We start from the raw sequence: 6000 nt of genomic DNA, 5'->3' as shown, positions 1-6000 counted from the left end.
GTAGTAATTGCATTGCCTTCCTAATTGTCCTCGACTATTCTTGATTTGTTACACTTGGAGGTTTCTCCCTATACCTGTCATATCCTCATTCTCCAAGTGGCTGTTAATGAACGTGAATCCCTTCAATTAATTGAAGCTTTAATGATGTTCAAGATAGTTTTGCAGCTTTATTACAATGATCATTATTCCTGTTTGCGCAAAGAAATTTCCTAAGGGACTCTTATACAAATTCTCATTTCAATAAACATGGCAAATGCGAAAACAACACTTGACCCAGTTGCACTTAGTTAGCCTCCCAGTCTGTATAGGTACACCACCTTTTATATTCAGAAATGAACTTTTAAGAGCCCAGCCCTGCTTTCGAAGGGGTTTTTTCGCTTATATTCTCTTTTCGGTTTAGCAAAAGCCAAACACTGAACGTAGCACGATAGCCCTTTATGATTTTGCAGTTATTGAGAAAATAAATCCTACGAATTGCTAACGTAATAATTACGTACAAAGTTTACACGCCTTTCAAAGTCTTATTTGTGAAAGCATTTTTCACTAAACCAAAAGCGTAAACTTTACCTGAGTGAGTTACAGTAAGCGTTATTCTTGAGGTGGTTACGAAATAAAAGTTCAAAAAGTCAGTAAACCATTTTTCTCACTAAAATAAAATAAAAGGTTTTCTGAGTGCACTATTGGACACCCTGTATATTTTTACGCCATTTATTTCTGCTTATCAAGACCTACATACTGATAAAAAATGCCCTATATACAGTGCGTGCACTTTTCAAGATATTTAGGGTCAAATTTGTTATTACCATCAACCAGTCATATTCGTTCTGAAAAGGGACACTCTGTAAATTTTAGTGTCATTTAATTCTGCTTGACAAGGCCTACAAACTGATATAAAATGTCTTATCTACAGGGTGTAACATTTTAAGACATTTAGAAATTTATTTCAAAATTGTATTAATCGCTTTCGAAAGGCTAAAACTACACTATTATAAATGGTAGACCCTGTATATTTTTACGTCATTTAATTTTGCTTGTACATACTGATATAAAATGTCCTATATCCAAGAATTTTAATAGGTTTCTTTAACTGATGGAATTACTGCTAAAACGATTATAGGACAATTTGGTTAATCGCACTAGTTTGCTAAAATAGTATATTTCCTAACAAGTGCGCAAAGTACGTATTTCTCTTTCCGCAGAAGTGAAAAAAAATTTTTTTACTAAGGCCCGCTTGTACAAACACAGTTTAAAGACAAGTTCTTTCTAAATTTCATGTTTTTGAGACTTATTTCAAGCTGTTACAGAATGAAAATTGACTTAGAAACTAGCATTTGCGCTGGTAAGTTTGAAAAGTGCCTTTAAAGCTTAAAAACTAGACTATCAAATCCCTTTTCGGTTTTTAACCTTGAAACTTGACCTGCAAGCTTAAAACAAGACTATTAAGTCCATTCTCATGTTTTTGAGACATATTTCAAGCTGTTACAGATTGAAAATTGACTTAGAAACTAGCACTTTTGCGCTAGTAAGTTTAAAAGTGGCTTAAAAGCTTAAACATTAGACTATCAAATCACTTTTCGGTTTTTAACTTTGAAACTTGACCTGCAAGCTTAAAACAAGACTATTAAGTTCATTTTCATGTTTTTGGAGACATATTTCAAGATGTTACAGATGGAAAATTGGCTTAGAAACTAGCATTTGCGCTGATAAGTTTGAAAAGTGGCTTTAAAGCTTAAAAACTAGACTATCAAGTCACTTTTCGGTTTCTAACCTTGAAACTTGACCTGCAAGCTTAAAACAAGACTATTAAGTCCATTTTCATGTTTTTGAGACCTATTTCAAGCTGTTACAGATTGAAAATTGACTTAGAAACTAGCACTTTTGCGCTAGTAAGTTTAAAAGTGGCTTAAAAGCTTAAACATTAGACTATCAAATCACTTTTCGGTTTTTAACTTTGAAACTTGACCTGCAAGCTTAAAACAAGACTATTAAGTCCATTTTCATGTTTTTGAGACATATTTCAAGCTGTTACAGATTGAAAATTGACTTAGAAACTAGCATTTGCGCTGGTAAGTTTGAAAAGTGGATTTAAAGCTTAAAAACTAGACTATCAAATCCCTTCTCGGTTTTTAACCTTGAAACTTGACCTGCAAGCTTAAAACAAGACTATTAAGTCCATTTTCATGTTTTTGAGACATATTTCAAGCTATTACAGATTGAAAATTGCCTTAAAAACTAGCATTTGCGCTTGTAAGTAGGAAAAGTGGCTTTGAAGCGTAAACACTTGATTATCAAGTCGCTTTTTTCAGTTTAAACGTCAAAAAGTTGATAGTCAAGTCAATTTTCAGGTTTTTAACATTGAAACTTAAATTGCAAGCTGAAAACGAGACTATCAAGTAAAATTTTATGTCTTTCAGGCTTATTTTAAGCAGTTTTACACTGAAAATTGGCTTGGAAGCTTAAACCATTACTGTCAAGTCAATTTTCAAGCTTGAAACAGAAATATCAAGTAAATTTTCATGTTTTTGAGACTTATTTCAAGCTATTACAGATTGAAAATTGACTTAGAAACTAGCATTTGCGCTGGTAAGTAGGAAAAGTGGCTTTGAAGCGTAAAAACTTGATTATCAAGTCAAGTCGCTTTTTCAGTTTAAACGCCAAAAAGTTGATAGTCAAGTCAATTTTCAGGTTTTTAACATTGAAACTTAAATTGCAAGCTGAAAACGAGACTATCAAGTAAACTGTTGTGTCTTTCAAACCTATTTTAAGCAGTTTTACACTGAAAATTGGCTTGGAAGCTTAAACCATTACTGTCAAGTCAATTTTCAAGCTTGAAACAGAAATATCAAGTAAATTTTCATGTTTTTGAGACTTATTTCAAGCTATTACAGATTGAAAATTGACTTAGAAACTAGCATTTGCGCTGGTAAGTAGGAAAAGTGGCTTTGAAGCGTAAAAACTTGATTATCAAGTCAAGTCGCTTTTTCAGTTTAAACGCCAAAAAGTTGATAGTCAAGTCAATTTTCAAGTTTTTAACATTGAAACTTAAATTGCAAGCTGAAAACGAGACTATCAAGTAAAATTTTGTGTCTTTCAGACCTATTTTAAGCAGTTTTACACTGAAAATTGGCTTGGAAGCTTAAAACGTTACTGTCAAGTCAATTTTCAAGCTTGAAACAGAAATATCAGGTAAATTTTCATGTTTTTGAGACTTATTTCAAGCTGTTACAGATTGAAAATTGCCTTAAAAACTAGCATTTGCGCTTGTAAGTAGGAAAAGTGGCTTTGAAGCGTAAAAACTTGATTATCAAGTTTCTTTTTCAGTTTAAACGTCAAAAAGTTGATAGTCAAGTCAATTTTTTGAGATTTTTAACATTGAAACTTAAATTGCAAGCTGAAAACGAGACTATCAAGTAAAATTTTGAGTCTTTCAGACCTATTTTAAGCAGTTTTACACTGAAAAGTGGCTTGGAAGCTTAAAAACGTTAATGTCAAGTCAATTTTCAAGCTTGAAACAGAAATATCAAGTAAATTTTCATGTTTTTGAGATTTTAAGCAGTTACAGAAATGCCCTACATGTTTCGAGTGCGGTAGCTACTCATCATCAGGAGTTAGAAGAACGCTTAAGTAATACAATATCAAAAGCAAAAGAAAGCCTACCATTCTAGACAAGGGAACAGAAAACCTGAGTGTAAAACTATAGTTTTTCAGGATAATACATTTGAGAAAACCAATAAAGCGAAAGATTTTTATAAGTTTAAAGGTAAATTAATCTGAAAAATTGACTATTTTTTTTAATTTTTCAGATTAAATAGAAAGGTCGGTAGGTAAAAAGTAAAGCTGGTATAAATTATACAGGGTATTCAAAACGGTCTACCTTTTTCCAAAAGATGAAAGCTACAAAGATGGAATTTTGGAATGGTCATTTTGAATTTTTAGGAAATGGATAGCTAATGGATCGATAATGATTTTAATAAATTTTTTTGTTTTTCAAAATTCTGTCAAAATTCCTTGGATCATCAAATAAGGCTTTGCAAAGTTTTATTCAGGCAGTTTCGAGAAATCTGAGTTGAAACTTTGATCAAAGAACAACAGTTTTCATTGTTGACTAAAATACCTGATAACGTCAAATTAGAAGGTGGATTAGAGTTTTCGATCAGGGAATGTGTTATTGAATATTTCTCATGTTTGGAGATGTAAACGTCTGCTGTCATCGTATCTGACCATCACGAGTAATGTTACTCGTACTCTTTTATGTAATTGAACCATTTTCTATTCCGATTTTTTTGACCAACTACCTACTGTGCTAAGATTAAGAAAAATGAAGTGTTTAGTTAATATTAGCTTGTTAACGAGATGATAACCACATATTTTGTTGTACATAAACTAGATCCAAAACACAAGTCTATGTGTGTGTGTGTGCTGTGGACTCGAAATAAACGGTTCGTAAACTGTACTCGTAAATACTGATGTTGTTCTGACTAAGCTTATGGACTGTTAAATCTCTAACGCACAGTTGTTAACCCTGACTCACAATAAAGAAGATGAAAGTAAATATAACTGTCATTAAACTGCAGGAACTATAAATAGTCTCAGGTTTAAAGGGGAACCTAAAACTGAATAGGGAATACTACTGGATAACTTATTTACGAAACTTTACCACAGGTTTCAATTTTGATTCAGTCAACATTTGCGTCCTGTTTAATACTGGACCGATCGATTAATTACCAGTTAATTGAATTTATTTTTGTACATATCAGGCAAACGCTTAACAGAGGCAAATATTGACGCGTATGGGCGCTGGGCCTGTTGGAAAACAAACCCACATTCATTTTCATTAAATTGTTTGCTCTCGATAGATTTTTACGAACGTTTTTATCGCTAAACAACCCCTCGTCCTTAATTTGAGTTATGTACACCATAGCAGGAAATTAACTCTTAACGTCACATATTACTTGTCGACGTTAAGAGGATATGTGAGTGGTATAAGTTTCACAGTTATAACACCAACTGAGAACACGTACATCTTCCATATAAATTTTATAACAACTTCGCAGCTGAAAGTTTCTTCTTCTTGGCAGCTTGTCGCCGGGTAATTGTGTTAAGTTTATCGCTGGTTCTAGCGAATGTTAAGAACTAATTCAAACTTTCAAAAGTTTGCTCTAATCCCCTGCAACATGTAATATGTTTTTAAAATTACTTGCTGATACAGGTCTTTCAAATTATTGAATTTACCAGAAGTTGTTTTAATGTAATTAAACTATTAAAATAGGGGAACTATAACTAAGGGAAGGAAACAGTAATTAAAATTTATCTGAGGGCGACGTCATATAAAACCTTTTGGTCTGCATGAAATTACAATTTATCACCTAGAAAATTGGTGGTAATTTATGTAACATTATTTGAATTCAAGTAATTTTCCTGGACAAACGAAAAAAATTATTAAAAATCCACAAAGCAGCACAAAAAATACAACCTTATGTAATAAGATATATTAGCCATATAAAAGTTTACACCCTTTATAGCTGAAGAGCTGATGACCCTCATTTACCAATGACAAAGGGTCGGTTGATCGTAACAGAAAATCTTTCTGTAGGTCGTTATGTTTTCGACAAAAACATTCCTGAAGGATGGAGCTTTATGGCAGCCTTTAGGGGAAAAATGAGACCGCTCCTGTAGGGGCTTACTACCATATAAACAGTTTTATTTAGTGGACGTGAGCGGAAGTTTTGAGGTCGCTACTTAATAATTAAAGTTTTGACGTCTTTTTCCCCGCAGGATAACGTTTAAATGCAAACCCAAAATCAACCGTTAGAGCGACAGATAACGAACGTTCTGAAAGAGTAAAGTTACTTAATAAAGGGGACTTAAAAAACTTCAATACTTATTGCCGTTCACGCTTAAAGAATAGTAAACTTACTACGAGGGTTTGGTATTTTACAGGAAGGATTTTAAGATTACAAGCACGTTTTTTTAGAATCTGCTTTATTGTGATCTAGAGGA

The sequence above is a fragment of the Ips typographus genome, linkage group LG8 (genome assembly GCF_016097725.1).
Source record: "Ips typographus isolate SLU linkage group LG8, UJ_Ityp_2.0, whole genome shotgun sequence".
Taxonomy (NCBI): domain Eukaryota; kingdom Metazoa; phylum Arthropoda; class Insecta; order Coleoptera; family Curculionidae; genus Ips; species Ips typographus.
Note: the sequence above shows the minus strand (reverse complement) of the source record.